The following is a 22,485-nucleotide window of genomic DNA, read 5'->3' on the forward strand; positions in this document are numbered from 1 at the left end:
TGTTAACGAGATGGAATCCAGAGAGCGTCAGCTGTGTGACGAGTCATGGATAGATAGGTTTGACCCCTGTGGTTTATGGTTAAAGAGGGGGATTTGGATGTATCTGATGAGTACAATTTGTCACTATTTGAACTCTGCAGCTGTGCTAAAAATATATATATATAACTGCTTCAAATTCACATTCTAAGTTTGCAAGAACCAAATATGCACCAATTATAATTTTCTGTGTGCTAATGACTTTGATGTCTGGCATACCATAAAAAACGTTGACTGTGTGCTTGTTTTTAGTTTAGTTTGAGACTTTTTATTTGTTCTGCTGAGACTGTAATCGGACCTACAATGGTGCACAAACTTGTAAATATGTGAGGGTGTCCACTCCATTAACCGCACCAGTGCCAAACTGAGAATGTGTGTGTGTGTGTGTGTGTGCCTTTTAGACATACTGGACTGTCTGCATGTGCCTGTATTAGTTTGTGATCGTCCTGTCATTTGTAACCGAAACGTCTGTTCATCTGATATTGTGTGCGCAATCCACAGCTGAAACCTATTTTGTGTGTGTGTGTGTGTGTGTGTGTGTGATTATTTGACCAGTTATTGAGGTGCTGTCCCTTCCAAACATGACATGTTTATTTGTAGCGTTCAGAGAGGGCCAGTTTGGGACAAGCTGATTCTGATCCATCAGATTCCCACACAGCCCATTAGCGTCTCACATATTCACCTGCCACCACGTAGCACAGCCGGCTGCTCTCCCCCACACAGGTCTCGCTCTGAAGGTGACTTTGGCCCCTAGTCATCTTGAGCTCGATTTATCTGCTGGCCAAACAACGCTGTAATTGACATCTCGAATAACAAACAGGAGGACACTTTGCCCTTCAATAACCACGTACAATACAACGCAATTTAAAATATTCCTTTGTTCATTTTTGACGATGCAGATTGGGTCTGATGCACTTCAGATGCTTTCAAGAGTTCAAATCCTTGCCCACCGGCATCCAATGAGCTCTCCCTACGACAAAGCCAATTTGCACTTTGGCTTTGAATAGCAGCCAAATGTGTGATATATTTCCACCCAGAGCCCATGATCTCGTTTGATCAGATTTGGCATAGGTTGTTAGCTGAGGCGATTGCATCCACTTGACCTGTTGGCGCGGGCGGCGTGGGCACACAACACCGAGACAAGAGTGAGAAAGAGGAATCCAGATATGTTTTTGTGTGTGTGTATGTGTGTGCTTGCGTGTGTGCGTGCTTTACAAGCGAGCTCTTTTCTTTCTTACGAGGAACGAGAGAGAGAGAGAGAGAGAGAGAGATGGGGGCAGGGAGTAGGAGGAAGAGGTGGAGAAGGAGGAGGGTGGATACATGGATTCCTCTGAGACCGCGGCTGCCAGCCCTGTCAAGAGAAGACTTGAGAAGGAGTATCAGAGTGCATGAAAACAAGGGAAGAGGAAGCACTTGAGGGAAAAGAGAAAGAAAAGAAATTTGAAAGTACTACGGTGATAGTGAACAGTTGGACAATAACACAAGTTTCACAGGCCGAATATTTTGACCTCGGATTTTGATGTGGGCCTCAAAAGATCATTTTTGTGGGAATGGGTCCTCGGATTAGCATTTCAGCAAATTGCAGGCTAAGGAAGTGAGGGCATTGAAAAGGACCTGCCCGGATAGCCCAGGAGACGGGAGAAGCCGTCCCCGCTTTTCCTTTTTATTGAAGTGTCCCTTCCACTCCCCTTTACCAACGAGGGTTGGAACAATGTGAGCAAAAGGCTCAACAGCTGTGATCTTCCTTTTAAAGCCTATTCAATGACAAAGTGTTTCCCATTGAATTTGGGCCTAACGTATTACATCCACCCGTCGTTACTGTGGCGTGCCAATCAAGGCGGGGGGCTTTGTGCAGGGCTGTATGCAGACGGGGCTAGATGGCCCTCGGAGGTCGTCTTTTGGACTCTCACAGAGTTTGAGAGGTTTGAGCTCCACTATCGAGTTAACACAGCAACCTTCATTAATTGTCTTGTCAGGATGGGTTATTATCATTTGCTGGGTTTGACGTCATGTCTGGATGTAGTGTTGTTGGTATCTACCCGTTAGCTTTAATCTTTAGCTGGCACCCGACTTATACCTTGAGACAATTGGAGAAAAAAAACTGATAACTGTTAAGTTCGGTTTCTTAAGTCCTGCCATTAAATGTCTGCCCCAAGTATCATCCGATTTGATTGGTTTCCACCCCTTCTTTCGTCTCGGTGCCAGTGGCCTGAGGTTGTTCGCGGGATGGGAGCAGTGGTTTTGCAGGTCCCATATCCCCCCCCCAGCACTGAGGAGCCATAACCGCACACTGACGGTGACTGTCATCTGACGCCGTCACGCTGTCATCTTGTCCTTCACACGTCAGCTCAACTTTGGCGGCACACCGTGGTTTTGACAAACAGGGACTTAACACTGTCGAACGAGTCAGTCCCTCGGAGAACGCCTTTCATTGGATTAGCATCGCGGCAATTGTGCTGATGTCTCGGGGAAGAAGATGGGACCCCTTTGAAGGCGCCCTGTGCGAACAGCTGTTGACAAAGTGAGGGTTGCTTGTGAAAGGAATGTTGTCGTGCTACGGCGCGGCAGCGATTACTCAAGCTAACCTTGCTATATTCACACCCGCGCCCTCTTTGAACCTACCGCCTCACAGAGGCCTCGTGGCACTCCACGGCATTGTAGCACGGCATACAAGTATTAATAAGTATTTCACCTGTAGCCACTGCAACGCTTCGTGTGGCCATGTTGTTCGTTGGCTTTAGTGCCCCAGCTGTCAGGTTGAGGCTGCAACCCACCTTCGTGCAGTCTTCAAATGACCACGTGAACCACTGAAAGTCAACTGGAGAATGGGAGCTATGGTAGTTTGAACCTTGGCATGTACAAATCCAGCAGAATACAGAGTAGACTGTACTTTTTGCACATACTACAAGTTTTGGTTTTTAAACATAATTAAGACCTATTATAACCAATCTTTATTACAGTTTAGAAAATAATGAAAACACACAGCAACCTACAAGCTGTACAAATACTGAGCTTTATCAATAAATTCTTTCTTGTTAAATGTTTGGCGTATTGGGTTACAGCAATGTTGTCCCTGGTGTATTAACATGTTGTTCAATTTCCTCATATTGGCATCCCTGCTGAGGTCCCAGGGGCGGTGGTGTTTTTCCACCGTGAAAGACTTCTGTCTCCGTTTCTTTTATTGAGCTAGACAGATTCGCAGAGGATACAAAGTATTTTTAAGGACTGTGACTCCACATTCATCCAGCTCCCCACCTTGCCTCCTGGGAGCTACCTGATAGGTAAACAAGAGTTTGGTTGTTTTTTTTTTTTTCCAGAAGAAAATGTATTTTCATAGCCTTCACACGGAGTCAACAAAAAAACATTTGCAACATAAAATGGCAAACCAAGAGAGACGAGAAACCCTGGACATTATCAGTCCGGCGGGTTAAGAGCGCTGGGCTTTTTGCCGGAGCAGTTTGGGGATGATTGTCCTGCTCAAAAGCAGGCGAGCTGCAGTGCTTACTTGACCGTATTTATAAATAAGAGGTATAAATTCATCTATCTTTAAACTCGCACATCAAAATATGAAATATATAACAAATATATTGTGTGAGACCAAGGAGAACGGTACGGGCCATGTGAATCACGGCAGGCAATGCCAGGGAGAAATAAAGCTGTATTTTTGGACCAATAACAGTTTTAAGGGTCAGGGAAAGACACAGAGAGAAAAACAAGCTTTAATGTAGATGCCTTTTTTTTTTTCATCACGCGTTTCTATAAAAATACGCGAAAATGTGCGGCGAGACGTTGAATTCCGGATGAATTTGTTTTGAATTTTTGTACCCTAGAGTCATAATGTTTTAATTTGGCTGCCCCCCCCTCCACCCCCCCCCCCCCCCAGGTTGTGGAATTTCATGGCCTGCTGCCGCGTAAACAAAACAAATTTAGCATAATTGCACCTTTGGTGTAGGCCTCTCTTCAAGGCAAGGTATTGATTTTCTCTCTCTCCCTCTCTGTCTATCCCACTCCGCTCTTTGTTTTTCTTCTCCTCAGCTTTATTTTCCCTGTTGCATTCCTCGGGCCGGAGGAGTCCCGCTCTCTCTCTCTTTCTGCCTCTGGCTCGCCACGCTCCCCCCCTTGTCCCTTGCCCTCTCCCATCGCTTGCTTTGTCCTCCGTGGACAGAGCGCTCAAGTGGAAAAGAGGCAACGAGAACGCAGTTCGATAACAGTAGCCAGAATAATGTTCACCTTAATGACTCTGAGAGCCAAACCAGTCGGCCTCTCTGTGTTCACGTCGAAGTAGCAGCTGCTGAATCCAGAGCTGTGTCGGAAGGCAAAGTGAAGATCAATCAGAAACAAAAGCAAAAAAAAAAAAAAACAACAACACTTGTAGCTGTGATTTATCGTGCTGATTTGTTAAAGCACACAATAGCAGCTCGGCAGTATGTGGGAGGAATCCTGCAGACGGCTTCCTCTCTGAAATTGGAGCCGAGTGCTGTAGAGAGTCCTTCTGTGCTTGAAACGCAACCACACACACACACACATACACACACAAGCACACACACACAGTTTATACACATAAATGTATGGAAGAAATGTGGCATCGGGGCCGCAGATGGCGTGGCAATAACGTTCGGCAAAATACATTTCATCACATGTTTACATGCAGCTTGGACAATAATTAAGAACCAGCGTTGGATGAGGACCAATGGATGGCTTTAGCTCTTCACTTCTGATCATCTTGATATCGACTCGTCCCAATCAATCTTTCTGGGCTGCGTGGAAAAAGATAACCTGCAGTATGTGTGTCCTCCTCACTCATTTCCATAGTGCACCCGTCATCTTGCCTCTTGGACGTAAAGTGGTTGTTGAATGGTGCCAGTGGAGGTCGAATGTTAGTTGAAGTCTTTTTGTGTAAATTGTCCGCTTCTCATGAATTTTTCATTCACAGAGCGTAAGAGATTGAGGCAAAGAGAGTGGATGTTAGTGGATATGAAATTACTGCGTACAGGTACTGTGCTGCTGTGGATCTTTCATGGTGCCTCTGTGTCAATTTTCATCTCGCTCAGTTCCACTGAGTTCTGTGTGGAATTTAATCTGCGTTATTGAGCAAACATGCCAATGAAGATTTCCAAATATGTCAAATGATCTGTAATTGTAGCCTCCTTCTGTCTCTTTCAGACTCGTCCCAACATACATTGTCTAATCACTTTCGAAAAACCAAAGCAGATAGAGTTCGTAGAATGAACCAGGCCTAATTACCACCAACTTCTTGACAGATTCAAACACACTCTCTGACAGGCATACACAAACGCACAGTAAAGCCCGTGTCTGCTGTGATGACTTGCGGGGGGGGGGGGGGGGGTTACCCTGGATCTGGTGTAGATGGTCCCACACCTGAAGCTGCAAAGACACGAGCTGTGCAGTATGCACCGCTCTCATGAAAGCTGCTTCTCTAGACGACTGACCTCAAGTCAGCGGAGTGCTTGTGTCGGTACATGCTTTGTGCCGTATCTCCTCGTCGTTCTCCTGGACTCACTCTGCTCCCCCTGAATGCCAACACCCATGTAACGCGACGTCGCCAAGCTTATTAACACACATGAGGCATTCTTCCAGAGAACACGCATGGAAACGCTAGACACACACACACACACACACACACACACATAGAACATAGTGGGTCCATGTGGCATAGTCAAATTCTGGCCTTTTTCATGAATACACTCCTTTTTAGCTTCCACTCATCGGCTCGACGCGGCCGTGTGTGTGTGTGTGTGTGTGTGTGTGTCTGTGTGTATGTGTATAATACATTTGTGTCTGGCTCAGTGAGAGTGAGATGGAGTGAGTGGGGCAGTCAGGAAGTCATTGGGGGCCCCTCATGTCTGGTGGAATGCAGAAAGAGGGGGATGGGTGAGCGAGGTTGGGTTTGACAGAGAGGGAGAGAGACGCAGAGAGTGGGGCGTGGTTCTCTGCATATGAGACACACACACACACCCACACACACGGTCTCTCTCGCTCTACAGCAGCCTACTATATTTTTACAGTATGAATAGGCTCTCACAGATGTTCACTGTTTATATGGCCTTCATCAGCTCGGATCCAACCCTCCCTCTGAGCAGCTGCGCCAAGCACACACACACACACACACACTTTTCAAACACTTTTCACGCACACACTCACACAGGCACACATATACCAACAGGCTGGAACTTGCTATTTTTAGTCACTGCCTTGGGTGATGAGGAGGCTGAGTGCAGCAACAGGCAGAACGTAGTCTTCTAATGAAAAAGACAAACTCATTTGCAGCTGTCTCTGTTCATTTTCACACCTTTCCTCCCTCTTCCTTCATCCCGCCTCAGTGCAATATCCATCCGGTTACCTTATTGGGGGAAGGGATCCCACAATTAGTTCTAAACCCTTCCTCACCTTAGGAGGATTATACTGCATAGAGGCCTGAAACAAATGACAAACCGCGACACCTTGAAAGCCGTCGAATGGACATGTTGCAAGCGTTGTAGTTTGGTCCACCTGGGTCCTAGTAAACTGAACGTCCAGAGCTGGGAAGCACTAAACTAATAAAGAAATGTGTGTTTTCAGCGCTTTGAATTTCAATGAGGCTCAGATGCGTACTGATCGAAGGGGGCGGGTGGAGCGGGAGTTAGGTAAAATAGATTTTCAGCTGAGTAAAAGCAGATGCTTGAGAAGGAAAGAGCAGGTACAGGCACACACACACACACACACACACAGACGTCAGCAAGAATATCCCATCACGTATGCACAATCACACGCACTCTCTCAGACTCCTCACACACTCCTATATTCAGAGTAAGGTTAATTGAAGGTTATAACTGTGGAGCTGAAGACGAGAGGCTTTCAGCTGTAAGTGTGTGCGTGTGTGTCTGTGTGTGTCTGAGTTTGTGTTTCACCCCCTTTGCTTGCCCTGACCTCCCCACTCCCCATTTCATCCCCATTCTCTCTCTCTCTCTCTCTCTCTCTCTCTCTCTTAACCCAAAGCTCAGTTTAAATGTGCAGCCATGCAGATACCTACAATCTCATTAATTCCACCCATCGGCTATACTGCAGTGCCAGCCCCCCCATCTCGCACCTTCTCCCATATGCAAATGCCTTCTCAAAAGGTTAATATAATCTGCAGCTGCTGAGGTTAACTATCTGTGGATTCATTCTAAGAAATAATGTGTTGACACATCTCCTTGCTTTGTATCTGACATAGAATCCATTAATCTACATACTGTTTGTAATAAAGATAGCATAAAGTTTCATACATAATTATGAGCCACGTTGATGACATCATTATTGACATCATTACACAAACACACGGTTCCAGTTAATAATAAGACAAAAATAATTAGTGCTTTGAAAAACAACTTTTTTATGGAACTGTTTAGCTCAATACATTAATTAACCTGAAATGTATCTACTTTTATGAAATGGACTGAGAAAATATATAATATTTTTGCATGAATAAATCACAGCCCAAATAGCTGGGTGGTTTTCAGTGACAAGCTCTACTCAAACTCAAACTCCTCATAACGTTTCAGCTGTAGGTTTGATAGACCGAATGGCAGTAATCAATTTGAAGGACATGCCATTGTGTTAAATGTCCCACATTTCCATATGCTCAAAACAGTTCCACCATTTTGGTGGTCTAGCCCATTGTGCAACTATCCCTCAAATGTGACCTTAATTGAAACCATTTGAGTCTGGTTGTCTATGTCGACGTGCTTTTAATGATCTTAATGAGTGTGAATAAATCCCCTTCAGCTCAGGTGATGCTGCTCTGTGGCGGACCGCGGCGTCTAACCTCCCTGTCAAGTGGCAAAAGAATACTTTCCCGTAACTATGGCATTGTTACATCCCCTGTTTATACGCATTGACTTCCCGGTGACAGGAGCTGAAGTCTTTCTGGGGAGAAGTCAACTTACTTAGGTGTCAAAACATGGCAGTCATTCTTTCCGGCTGTGGCTTAGTACAGAGTTAACTCACGGTGGCGTGTGAGTATAAACACTCTGATTACCGCCCGGACGTCCTGCCGAGTTGTGTGCAGTCATCGTTAACTGATCGGTATGTGGTGGAGGACCTCGTCACTGGGGACGAAAACCCTTGTGTCATTGTTATGGATTAGCTTTAGGTGATGGGAGCCATTGGTGACTGTGCCTGCTAATGTGCGTATGCGCATAATAGCACTTGGTATTCCCATGTGTGTGCACCCATAAATATGTGTGCGCGTGCACGTGAGTGGCACTTGTGCACACTGGCCCTTTGTATCGGTGTGTATTAGTCTTTGTCCCTCTATCGTCACCCTCTCAGAGCCTCTCTCCCACACACACTCATTAAAATGTCTTCCCAAGCAGGGCCATCTATTCTGTCTGTGGAATGCAGGAGGCTACGAGGGAGTGAGGGCGTCGGCCATATTGAATTTCTGGGAAAAAAACGGAGATGCAGCCAGGGTACCAGACTCAATGTACCTTTTTGTCAATGTGTGTGTATACACTAGTGTGTAGTCCCATTTGTTGATTGTCGGCTCACGATTACAGTTTGTAGGGGGGTTGGCAAACACACTTTGATTGTGTAGTAAGATTTTATTTTGTTATTATTCTGTACACTAAAACATCATTTTCATTATTGTTCTCATAACAGAAACATGTTACCCCTGGTCCCTCTGTGACTATGCGTATAAGTGTGTTGTAATAACGCTGCATGAAGCCATATTGTATATGCATCACGGCAAAAAGTCTCTCACCGCAAACTAGAAGAAGAATGCTACAAATGAATTATGGAATTCCAATGAAACTAACATGATGTATTGTTATAGGAATCCTACTGAGAAACCATAGTAAATAAGAAATAGCTCAAATTAGAGACAGTTGCTACAAACACAATCAATCCAGCAGATCATCATTTTAAGATCACATACAACTTTACACAAGTATTTTTGTTGAAACCCCCCCACTTTCTCTAGACCCCACCTTTTCTCCTTCACACCAAACCCCTCCGATTCCACGGTAAATAGAAATATGAATAATTTAATTGTGATCGATTTGTTTGTTTCAGACTCAAATGTCATGTCATTTGATACCTTCCCATCCCTTCAGCCAGCATCCACCTGCCCGCCTCCTTATTATTCCGTCGCAGCCCGACTACACGCTTTCCCTCCTTTAATGATGACGAGGCGGAGGCTGCCTCCCTACCTCCGAAACCCATTGAAATAATTACTGGTAGGGTTTAGCACTGATCAGTGGGTTTCACAATTGCTTGCTATCTTTGTGTGTGTGTGTGTGTGTATTTGTTCCAGCAGTGTGTGCTTTCCTTAAACAACATTTCAATAGTGTAAATGTGTGTTTAAACATCGCCTAAAAGATGTGTGTGTGTGTGTGTGTGTGTGTGTGTGTGTGTTTGTGTGTGTGTTCTGACCCTGCTGCTGTTAGCGTCACTGTGCGACGACCAGTCACTATGTTGTTATTTTCTTCTCTTGCTCTGCTCACACAGAGCAAAGGGAGCCTGGCAGGAAGGGGGTGGATGGAGGGAAAGAGTAGAACAAACAGAGAAAAAGCAGCCAGACGAGTGATGTTCAGAGCAGAAGAAGGGGGGAGGAGGATTGGGTAAGGATGGAAGTTTGGAAAAACAAGTGATTGTCAAAGGAATTAAGGGAGGGCATGCCGAGCAGTAGGGAAGATTGAATGACAACATTTAGCGAAAAATAAGGAAAACAACAGAGGACAGTAACCATGAAAAAGAAAAGCCTGAGGTGTACTTGCTGTTTTACTGCATCAAACAAAACAGCATGTTTGTGTAGAAAAATCAAGCACATTACCGCCAGTTCTTGATTAAACTATGAATAAAATATCATTCATTTAAATACATCACATGATTGCTTGCTTTCTCAGTTGCTTCTCGGGAACAGCTCTCTACTGTTTGAATCTAAAGTTGCAGCAAGTCGTTTCAGGTTTGACTTTGAGATCAATAACATTGTTTTTTGGAGCCCACATTAGGGTACAAGATAAGAACAACAGAAAGCTGACAACTGTGTCCAGGCTACATTAAACCGGTGGACTACATTTTGCTTTATTTGGGGATAATAGTTGTAAATCACTAAATTCCCTGCTTCCCGACTACCTGTGCAAAGATGAAGCAAGTATTTACATACTTAGAGGGAGATGTTTCTTTAGTTATGACTTTCTGCTCGCCATTGTTTAGATATTACTTTTTTATTAGTAGCCTATCTGGATACCAAGAGTCAAGAGTTTGACTGCTGCTAAAACAAAGGAAATATACTAAATGCATCTCTCCCTATGCATTAGGGGATTTTCATCATAAGAATTGTGTCAGACTGCAAGACAAGGATGTAGTTGAATCTTAATTTCCAGATGAGTACTAGAAAAAATCACACTCGCCAGCAATGTGGAGAAAGTGGAGGTAGAGCGAAAGAGAGAGTGATGAAAACAAGTGACAGTGAGTGATGAAAATAAGATAGTAAGGTAATGAAAAAGAAGAGAGGAAGAAAGTTGCTGTGTGTGTGTGTGTGTGTGTGGGGCCACAATAGCCCCAGTGTTATCTGCTGTGGATGATGAGGGAAAAGGGGGCAGCTGGTTCACATTTCCATGGTGCAGGGGGAAGGCAGCCAGCTGTACTACAGCTCTGAAGTAGCCTTCCCTCTCTCACACACACACACACACACATACAAATGCTGTCAATCTGGTGTAAAATGCTGGATATTGCTGCTGTTGCTCTGAGTTCATTTATGAGTCGACCTGCCTGTGAGCTATGCTGCAATGCCCAGGTGACTGTGGCGGCCTCGTGGGACCTTGTTAGTAACAAACTTACTACGCTCACACTCAATTCAGTTCACATTTGATATTTGGGGCACGAATTGTTTAACCAATGAGATATTTTTGTTTATTTGTGGGAAATAACTTCCTGATTTGGTTTGGTATCTCTAAATGAACAAGGTTTCTCTCTGATGGATCAATGATGTTATTTAAAGTGCTGTTAAAAGTCTTAATTGGCCGTTGGCAAATGAAACTAACGACATAAACAACAACTTTGAAGTATTTTGGCATCTTGGCACCCTCTCGAGAATATGATAATGATGTCACAACAAAAACAACAAATGCCATCGTCGTAGTCTCGGAGGAGGAGACTCACTCTCAACACACAACAAGTAGCTCTGACCGCTCTGTGATGACGTGTAAAAATTAGATCTGCCCGCCTGCCCGAAGAGCAACTTCAGCTGTTATGGCGTAACACCGGTATGAACGGAATGTGAGAATTTCATACCCCAAGGCACATGTGTCAAGCTCAAGGCCCGCGGGCCAGATGTGTGAAACTCACGGCCCAAACTAATTGACCTCATCTGCCAGAAAGCACGGGGCTGAAATGAAAGAGGAAAAGGGTAATAGAACACTACTGATTAGATGTATACTACCTGTTAAGCTGTTGTGTGCCTGCGTGTGTGCATGTGTCTTTGCCCGGGCCCCCTTTGCGTAACCAAGACAGGAACACGCATGTGCGCCTGTGCAGGTATTCACATTAGTGCGCGACGACAGCAGAAGCCGTGCTCGTGCACACTTTGCGCACAAACGCGCTCCGACAACACGCGTGCACACGCACACGCAGAGAGTCTCTGGAGAAGACAGACGAGGGGTGGGTTGACCAGATGGAGCAGCCTGCTTCTTGCTGAGCGAGCTTGACGACAGCTGAACAGCTTGAGGTGCGCCGGAGTGGCAGGCCACGAGCACGCGCACCTACACACACACACACATCGACGCGCCGCTTAACACACTCATATAGGACTTGTCATAAAGTTTCACGCGCGGATGGCCCCGCTCACACAGACTCTTTTTGGTCTCCTTCAGACATGCTCGGAGAGAACGAGCGCTAAAACGCGAAAAAGACGCGGCGTGCATGCTCGCCGTCGCATTCCATCACGTGAGGGCTTCTGTCAGATCCCATTTACGCGTAATGACAAGCTGTCGTCACACCGGTGGTTAGGAATGTTTTGACTCAAGCTCTTTCCAGCCTAGTGCCTAAACATGTGTTGTTTTTTTCAGGATAGTTCATTTTCAACTCCTTTCCCCTCTTTTCTTCCTCTCCTTCTCCATTCCTTGCCTTGCTAGGAATCGTGACTCTCCAGTCAGCCTATTCCCTTAGCTGTGATTATGGGCTTTGGATTCCAGCCTGCATGCATTTCAAGGCCTGGAGGCTTTGGAAAAAGAACAGCCGTCTTTTTCAGTCCAACAAAGAATGGCGAGTGAGGCTGATCCAAATATGCGAGGCGAGCAGGCGAACAAGTTGTACACAACTCTTACGGTGAATAAGCAAAACAAAATGAAAAAAAAAAAAAGGAAAAGAAAACGGGGCCTCCTGGTTGCGTGAAAGCCAGCACTCTGCCTCGGCCAAGAGGATGAGCAGCTTGGTGGTACAGCAGCCTGGCAGGGATGTCATCTTTTTGCGCTCCTTCTCGATTTTTGTTCACTCTGACTCTTTTCCCACGGTTCATTGCGCTGTTGTTTGTGTGCATGGAAGTGTTTAATAACTCCCAGCTATTGTCTTCACGTTTGCTGCCTTGGTGTTATGACGTTTCCGCTGTTCGATAAGCCTTTTTGCGTCAGTTTGTCACTTTTGTTGCAACGTTTCCATGGTGTTCGCTTTGCACAATACGGCATTAACTCGTTTTTTTGGCTTTCTTTTGGAAAGGAGTGTTTAAGCTAGTTTCTCCATGTGGCAATTTATCTCAAGCATGTTTTGTAGTGATGCTATACATTGCAACGGTCGCTGCCTAAAATGTCCATAACAGGAGAACACTTGGCCAGTGATGAAGATAAGTTGGCCAAGACACACACTGGATAAGAGCCACTTGGTGAGCTCATACATTAGGAGACAATGGAATAAATCATTTTCAGTCCACACTTTGGGACCCGTCGGCTGTGTCTTAGCTCTGGCCAAAGTTTTGTGTTTACCTCCCGTTAGCTTCCCAAGGGAGAATGACAAGAAGAGAATGCAGGCTGTGGACATCTGGCCCAGAAAATCCACTAGGAACATAATGTGGGCCACCAGTAGGAACAAGTCCAAGTCAAAACCCCATCGCACAAGTCCAAAGCAAGGGGTAATCTGTCTCGGGACTTTACATTCACTGAGAGCTAGCTAGAGCCTGGATATGGATTATATAGTAAAACACATGGTATTCCATAACTGGATTACAATGTCAAGTCACCTATGATATAGTTTAGGGGCTTTTTTCCGTGCAGAGTTGTGGGCCAGAATTCTGTCTCTTTTTCCTCTGGCGCTGTGTAAATCACTGAAATGAAATCAACTGAAAGCATTTTGGTTTAATCATGAGACGGGAGGGTTTGTTTTTGCCGCGAGCTGCTGTTTCAAGGGCACAAGGAATACAGTAAACACCATCACCACTGCCAAAGTGCTCTTGAGCTAAGTGCTCTATGCTGTTAGGTGACTCTCACAGCCTCTTTGGTTATAAATTGTGCTTCAGATCACTGTCGCTGGCAGTGGCTCGGCGGCCTTGTCTGGGTTCAATATGATACATTCATCTGTCTCCATTATGTCTATACCCCCCCCCCCCCCCACCACCTCAGACTTGATCGTCAGGCTCATCTGTGGTTCGGACTGCTCTGGATGCACTTCTGCCTGGCGTCTGTGTGTGTGTGCGTGGTAGTGTAATCCTCTCACTTCGGTGTTATTTTCTAATTATGCCTTTTTTTTTGTTTGTCTCAGCCGTCCCCTCGCTTTCATTATTTCCAGCCACTCTTCATATGTAAGGTTGAACAAATGTGGGACCTGGTAAGGATGCAGCTTTTTCAGAGTTCTAGAGGGCGAGAAAAGCCACTCCCACCTCTCTCTCTCTCTCTCTCTCTTTCTGTCCTTCATCTCTCTCTCTCTCTCTCTCTCCCACACTTTGTGTAGCCTGGCACACAGCAGAATAATACACAGCATGGGTGTGGAAAGTAGTGAAATGACAAATACTCAGAGGAAATAAAAGACGGTGAGATTGAGCGAAAGCGGTCTTGTTTATGCAATCGTTGCATGATTTTAAAGCCCCTCCACCTTCCCACTCCAACACCGCTTAGAGTCTGCATGGGGACTGCACGCAGAAAGATAAACAAACCCTGGTACCCGCCCCATCACATTTAAAATGAATTCTGCAGAATAATACATTTTAGGTACCCCATAGTGTAAGGGAGACTCACTCACTCACACATACACACATATGAGATGTGAAGAATTTCCTCATACACATGGTCAGAGTTAAATTAGACTTGGATGGATGACTGCAGCACCCTGCTGTGAAGGAATCTGTGGTTTAAAAAAGAAAAACTAGGATTTAAAGAGGTGTGTGGTATACCAGCTGTGTGACCTTTGACCTTTGCCCTCGACAACCTCTTCAACTCCCATCCCTCCGAGGGCCCACAGAAATTCATTCCCAAAATGACACACAAAGTGACGGGTGTAGTTTAAAAAAAAAAAAAAAAAACATTTTTATAAATGGACGGTGGTGGCGGAGGGTCATTGTTCGGAGTGAAAGGGTCACAGGAGGAGTTCTCAAATGAGTGATTGCCGACTTTGTAGACAAGACAAGGAGTAACTGCGAGAGCGTGAAGCATCGATCACGGATTGAAGAGGCTATACGTGTGCGGCCACTGGAAGCGCCTTTCCTTATGTGCAAAGCGTGCGTTTGTGTGTCTTTGCAACCGTGTTGGTTCTCCTGGCTTCGGCCCACAAGCGTCATTCCCCGTGTCCCTCTGTCTGCCACACAAGCAAAGTCTTTGTTCCGCCGGGTGGGAGGGAAACGAGGTCAGTTCACGACACTGGCTCCGTGTTTCAACAGTTAACTGGGGAGGAATACATTAATATGGATCATGCCACATTATTGCCTCCCACTGAATCCCCCCCCCCCCCACCCGTAAGGCATCTGGCAGCCACTAGCTAAATGCCCCAAAGGTCACATGAGGCGGCTTGATCCTCCATGGGCGGCCGAAGGACACAGGGCTTCTCACCCTGCTGTCTGATGGTTATCTAGAAACAAGGGAAGGTTGTGTGGGAAATGTTACAGTGATTCCCCATAATAAGGTGTTTCTCATATTATTCTGTATTTTAGTGATCTCTACTGATTTTTAATTCCATCTTTTTCCGTTTCGCCCGTCTTTTTTCTCCATTGATTGTCTGGTTCGCTGTACCACACCGGATCGAAAAGCCGGGGTTTTTAAGTAGAACATCTTATCCTATACTCAATTGGTTACTCACACAATACCGGTGTGTTTCCCACGCGGTCAGTGGCGGTGCTGGTGGTTGTACCATGATGGGTGGGACTGAGGGGCATAACGACAGTGTGGCTCACCCTTGCCCTCAGCTCTCGCTTTGCCCGCAGCCCAAACAGGTTCCAACCACAGCCGGCTGCACATGCAGTTGCACAATGCTAATTGCTATGGTAGCACGTTTATCTTTGGATTTGATTATACTGTTGTATGTACAGAAACCATCACTTGACTCAAGCCCAGTGGTCCATCCAAAGTGGTGTGGCTCATGTCTGGTGCAGCCCTGGCTCGCTTGAAGGTTTTATGGATGCACATTTTTTCGATCAATCATTTTTTTTGGTCACTGCTTCATTAGTCCGATAATAGCACAAAGGAGTGCAAATTAAAACGCACCTTTTCCAATCACAGATGGAAAGAGCAAATTCTTAGAAAGCGACAGCTATGACTGCAAGGTTAGTACTATTTAGCTAGCTGATGGGCTTTAGTTCACTTTCAGAGGCACATTACCAAGATTAACTCCATTTTCAATTAATTTCTTTTAAAATAAGGAGCCTTAAGAAGATGACCCCCCCCCACCTTGATGAAGAGAGGGGTTGTTATCAACAGAGCCAATTGAGTTTCCCTGTGTTTTAAAAGGTTTTTAATGTGTGTGTGTGTGTGTTGACACCTTTTATTTGTGTGTGTCACTTTCACAGTCTCATGACAGGACTAATCAAAAGCTGCCAGGACAACAGGAACCTTAGATATGAGCTGTGATAAAGCAGTCCAGCTTCAGCAAAGGTCTGAGGCTCATATTAAATGTAACTGAATGATCACAGCCAAAGCGGAGTCTGCTTTCCAGTATTAACTCTCTTAAATCTCTCAAGAGCAAAGGTATATCAGGCCAACACATACTGCAGGACCGGACAGTTGCACAGCTGAAGCCGAGGGATTTTCAAATAATCCAGGTTTTGTTTTCCGCATTTGCCACAGGAGTTTTCCCACTTTCATCATAAAAAAGTGGAAAAATATAGACTCTGCCCTTGATGGCTTGGTGGTAGAATATTCTTTTCTCATCTGGGATAGAATGCTTGGATGTAATGGTTACATTCCTCTTTAGCACACCTAATTTAAAACTTATTTTTACATGACTGCTCCCGTCTTACCCTCCACTTTTGTTCCATAGAAATATCACACACTGTTCATTTTCTGTATTGATTCAGTTCAATACTCAATTTTCTTTTCTTTTTTTTTTTAAAGCAGCGAGTTAAAGATGGGTCCAGTTTTGCTGGGTTGTGATTTTCTTAGAATGCCAGCAATCATGTTGTTGTGTAGGTGTCACCGTTTTTTAAAATTGGTTTATATATCCCATCTTGGAAATGAAACTTCTCAAACCACACAGAAAATGTTTCATGGTGAGCCCTGCCAATTACACAGAGGAGTTTTTGGAGACATTTTCCAAACACTGTGGACTGCCAGTCTTTCTCTCCTCCGCCTCCTCCTCCATCATTTAGAATAATCTCATTCCCCCACCTATCCGCATCCCATTTCCAGGATGAAAATGAGGCGTTCCTCAAAGTGGCCCAGCCTAAAATCGTCTTTCCCCACTTACATGGTAATTTTTGAGGCCCTTCAAGCTTCGGAGCAATGCAATGCTTGTCAGACTCATGTTGTCTGGTGTCTCCTCCTCCTTCACCCAGTTCTTCTTACCACCACAATCTCTGGCACCCCCCATCACACACCCCACCCCAAACTAACTGTCCCTTTTATCATCAAGGACTGTGAACACCCCTTGTCTCACTTCCCTTCCAAGTGTGACCTACACACTTTGCTCCTAATTAAATGCCTCCCCGTGAATTATAATTAGTGGCTCGGACTTCCAGACCGAGCTGACGGCGATTACAGACGGTGTTACCTGCAGCGCCACTACAAACGCCTCGCAATCAGCGTGATCCCAGAGAGACCCAAAATATCAACAAGTGTTCCCTTTTGTTTGTGGATTACACCTGCCGACATGTCGCCTCACAGCGTGGCAAGGTTACGCTGGAGACGGATACCCGGCCCTCTCTAGTGAACAAAATGGCTGTGCAATAAAGTCCACATTTAGGAGGTCAGTTTGCAATCCATCCCTCCCACCTGCCAATCCGTTTGCTCCCACTGCACCGCCCCGACGCCTGCTGCTGTGCACTCAACCTCAAACAAGGTGGATTTCAGCTAAAAGCCTCACAGCCCCGGGTGTTTATTGGAAGGACAGGGCAGCCTCATGATGCTCAGAGTAAACCCATTTCCCGCCGATCGAACTTCGGCCAACAAAAGGAGAAAAACAAAAGGTTTAAGATTTAGTGGGTTTTTGGTAATTTGAGCTCAAATCTTTTTGTAAGCCTCCAGTTGCTTTCAGAGGTGGGCCGGCCATCATTTTTATCATTCCCCCCCCTCCCCCCCAAAACCATGAAGGCTACGTGAACATAGAACAGACAACATCACATAACACCTATTTTGTTACTAAGGGAGACTCAGACCCTTTGAATCCTATATTATTTGTGTGAACAATCTTCTAACTGGAATCTAACTAACAAATCTGCTTAAAGAAGGCAAAGCTCTGAACGCTCATGAAATCCCTGAGAAAGGTTACGGTGCTCCCAGGGGGCAGCAGATGGCCGACACGAGGTGTCTCTGAGGTGTCAAGCACCATTTTCTGGGTCTGGGAGGTTGGGAACAGTTGAGGGCAAAAGCTCATGGGAAAGCTGCTCCAAGGAGAAGTTGCTAAGACAGTGAGTTCTGCAATCTCTTAATGAGGTCATTGCGGCACGGGAGCAAACAACCTTCACTTTGGGCCCGCAAAAATGTGATCATGCATACAAAAATATTTCTTTTATACAACGGGAAGATCAAATAAATTTAGGCTACGTGTAACCCAAACTCTGAATTAATATCCGCGTCTCTGCAAAAGAGTGGATTCTAACGGTTCAATTCTTTGAACATTCGGCATTTAATTCATATAATAAATAAAAACAAAGTAAATATTGCAAACGATATCTTGCAACAGAAGGGGGAACTTTTTCTACCCCGTAAGCTCTTTCCAACAGGGCTTCCCTGCACGTGGAGGGGCCTGATCGGTGCGCCGTGTTTTGTCATTTCTAGGCTGTCAGTTGGAGAGACTGGCAACAAAACAGTGAAGCTGGGAGGTGGTTACACACTGAGGCATCTACATAATAGTCCTGCAGTTCCATGCAAATGCATGTGATTCCCTACCGAACATCTGCATGGCAAGAATAGTTTAGTATGCATGAGTTGGAGAGGAGAAGGATAGGGGGGGAGAGGAAATGAGGGAGATTAGGGGAAGGGGGTTAGATGGTGGAGGAAAAAAAAAAAACCGAGACGAAGGATTTGAAGGATGACTAGTTTGATCAGTGGGATGGATTTAGAAACTAAACACACCTTCCTTTGCACAAGAACACACACCTATACCTCACATCCCCTCTGTCTCTCACCAAATATACAGCTGGGAGGTATCATCTGAAGGCAAACATCGACCAGGGGGTCGACCATAGGACAGTGTAAACCTGATTTACCTGGTTTACGCTGTCCTATGGTCGATCCCATGGTCGATGTTTAACTTCAGATGTAGCCAATATTGTGCTGTAGAAAGCTACAATGGTAGAGAGAGAAAGAGAGTGACCTTAATAAAGACACATGGAATCAATACCGTTAGGATTTCAGCATGGTGAAAAACCGATGGTTGCTGTAGACTCGTTTTATTGCTGAGGTTGGGGCGTGTATATGTGTGTCTGGGTATATATCTGCTTACTCCAGACACGTATGAATAAATGTAGAGGCACATCAATAAGTTCACTCTAAATCATTACATTCTTAAACGCCAAATGCACAAATAAAATAAACTATTATAAATTCAATTATACATAGTATATACAAATATAAAGGACTAGTTTATTTATACATGCATGCATTCATATGTGCATGTATCATAAAAAAAGGACACAAACTGACGAACCAAATTCTTCGCCGGGGAACATATGCACAACACTGACCTATAAGACACATTGAATGAGCATCAGAACACACACAGAGTCCTTTGGTAGGGTAGGGATCAATGAAAGGCAGTAAAGCGGTTGATGTAAAAGTCTGTAAGTCTGAGCTGAAACGTAAAGACGTAATCCAAGGTAAAAGCCTTCTTGAGACCTAGAGACAGCGGCTAAAGGCTGAACACAAACAGCAAAAGAAGCAGTTCAAATAGGGCCATGAAAAAGGTGGGATTTGCTTGAACATTTTTTTTTTTTCATTATCTTACAACAGAAAACAGCTCAATATTTTGTTGAGTTATTGTAGAAGATCACTGATGTTTTGTAAATACTGGCCTTTAAATCATTTTTTCAATATGAAGAAATAAAATATATATATGTCTGCAATCATTGTACACGAACCATTTGGCCTTGATGAAAATAATATTTATTAATACTTCTTGTCAGGTGTAGATTGCTTAAGCTAGAAGGCTTAGGACCTATTGTAAACAGAGCAGTCACAATTCGGTAGCCAAACACGGGTCTTGTTGACACATCGCAGAAACCAAACTACGCACATCAACGTACTCCTGCAGAAAGACCACTTTTTCTTCGGGACGAGACAAATGCAGAAATAACATTCTTTTTGAAGTTCTAGACATCAAACAGACTGTTTTGATGATCAAGCCAAACCATACTGGGGGCTTTTTTACTCTGTGTGTGTGTGTGAAGTGAACATATTGTTCACCTCATAAAAGGGATTATTAATGTGGTCCCTCCGGTCAGAGTTGTTTTTTCCTTGTTAATACAACTCTGCATCTTTGCAGTGTGTGTGTGGGGGGGAGTTGAACCATTTCTAACAGTACAGTGAATATGAGTTGATGTAAACTGCATAGTGTTGTAAAATGAGAACCCCCATGGTAATATAGGTAAGTTTAGGTACTTGTACCTCAATTCATTTTGAAGGGAATTTTCTCAGGTTTTTTTATGCATTTATGCAATTGTGGCATAAGGTAAATGTGTGTAGGTGTTCCCATTTTACCTTTGCTGCTTTTCAAAATCTCAATAATCAAATTCATTAGCATAAATATTGCATATTGCACAGGCTGAATTTAACGCTTGACCATGTCAAAGGGAGAGTCCCTGATTTGACTGCCTCTTCTCAGTGGAAATTGTGCTGCCGTATTGGCTGCAATTATTGAAGCATGGCGACCGATTAATAGCTGGAGTCATGGCCAGATTACATTTTGAAGAGTTCTTACTTACATACAGTGTATCCATTACCCATCAGTGGGAATAACCTAGAATCAAATTGTTGGACATTCAAAGAAGAGCAACACTTGCATTTCATTTCTTGACCTGGCTATGCATAAAGCGTTTTTGACTTTTAAAAGTTGAAATGACAGAATACCACCATGCGGTTAAAAACCTAATTTCTGTTAAAAATGACTTGCGTATTGAAACCTTTTCAATATCGATACGCCATTAGAGATGCTCTTGATCAACACAGTGTCAATTCATTATTCTTTCAACCATTTAAATATAGTTGTTGGGACCAACTTCTGGTAAAGAATATATTCAACTGGTCCTCTATGGCAGCGTTAACCTCTGTACATTTAGGTACTTCATCCTAGGCCAATTTCAAAAGTTAGTTGCCATGCAAATTGCAGCTTTGATTGTGCAGCTCTGTCTGCTGCTATTAATGTTTCCCTCTCATTGCGAGGCCAACAGCTCATTCAAATTGTTCTCGGTATGTTAGCACACAGTATAAACATAATGTTGCCAGTGAATGAAGCAAAAACAACACTTCCCAAATAGCTATATTTTCACAAGAAATCTGAGAAGTGTCCTTGTCACATCGAAATAAGCGATAACACGACAATGAGCAGTTTCCTCTAAATCACAAGCTATAATTTGGAAACAGCTGAGGTAACATGTAATCGATTGAGTGGCGTCTCTGCTGCAAGAGCGCTCAATACTTCTCTTTTGGAAAGGCAAAGTGAGGAATTATTTTTGCAAGGGTTGACAACTTATCCCATGCGCATGCTAATAGGATGGTTACAAGTTCACTTTGATAATGTTATCTTACCCAATTCCTCAGCTATGAATGAAAAGTGTATATATAGGCATCTGCATCTTTCAGTCCAAATGTCTTTATGCATTTCTATTTTAGTTGTTTACAGTTCAGAAAAGGCAGCTGAGCTTTGCAGACCGTGTCTGCGGTTAAACCGAAGCCTAAACTTGTCCCCATAGGTCATGTTGGGCGAGGCCATTCAACAACAATGGCTGTTGTAATTGCGTTGTGAAGTTTGTATAGCAACCAGAGGTGGAGATAGAACACTGTGCCCCAAAGGGAGGCACATAAATCATAACCTAGGCCCTTCGTCAGGATAGATAGATTAATCCCCTACAGGCATGACAAGATTCCCTCTACCTCCACCAATGTTTACGGTCCCAACAATAGGGGTAATGTGAAACTCCCCCCCCCACTCTCTGTATTCATGTCTCCGCATCTCCCTTCAGTTCTCACCACTGACATTACCTGCCCTCCAGACCAAGAAAAGGACAAAAAAATGAATGTATCTAAAAAGCGAGAACCCCCACATTGGTCGTGTGTGGATAGTATTGCGTTGAAAGATGAGGTGAGCTTCTGAAAGACACCCACCTTTTTTCTTGGCATGGAGTTAAAACACCTATTGTTGATCTATCCCTTTGGGATTCAGCGAGGATGTGTGTGTGTGTGTGCGCTCTCCATTTTCCACAGGCTTTACACTCTGTGTACAGTATTCCCGTACAGTAGGTGTTCGTGACATGAATGGGTTTGCTCCAAGCGCCTGGAGTTTAATTCGAAGCGTGCCTGCCTCTGCATGTGTCCGTCTGTTTGATTGCGTCAGTCGAGGAGCCTGGTCCGGCGGCTGCAAAGGGAGGGGCTTGTATCTGCCTGCTGTCTGAGGTGCTTGGTTACGCTGCAATTAGCTGTGGTTGTCTGCCTCTCTCCCAAGGCACTGGCACGAAGGTAGCGCTGTAAGGCAGCACAGTCTTTCAGCTCCTCTGACCGTGTGGCACCTTGACAAGGCAGACGTAATGATGATTTACTTGATTTCCCATCATCATTATTTCTTTTTTTGAGATTTATATTATACATACATATTCCTTCATTTCATTGGAATCGGTTGTCTTTC

At 44.5% G+C, this 22,485-nt stretch overlaps 1 long non-coding RNA gene across 1 annotated transcript in view; it reads left to right on the forward strand.

Moving 5' to 3' along the window:
- LOC119216848 (uncharacterized) overlaps positions 1–22,485 on the forward strand; it is a 79,127-nt gene that overhangs the window by 55,354 nt on the left and 1,288 nt on the right. The window lies entirely within an intron of this gene.

This window comes from Pungitius pungitius, chromosome 7, assembly GCF_949316345.1.
Source record: "Pungitius pungitius chromosome 7, fPunPun2.1, whole genome shotgun sequence".
In the NCBI taxonomy this organism is placed as follows: domain Eukaryota; kingdom Metazoa; phylum Chordata; class Actinopteri; order Perciformes; family Gasterosteidae; genus Pungitius; species Pungitius pungitius.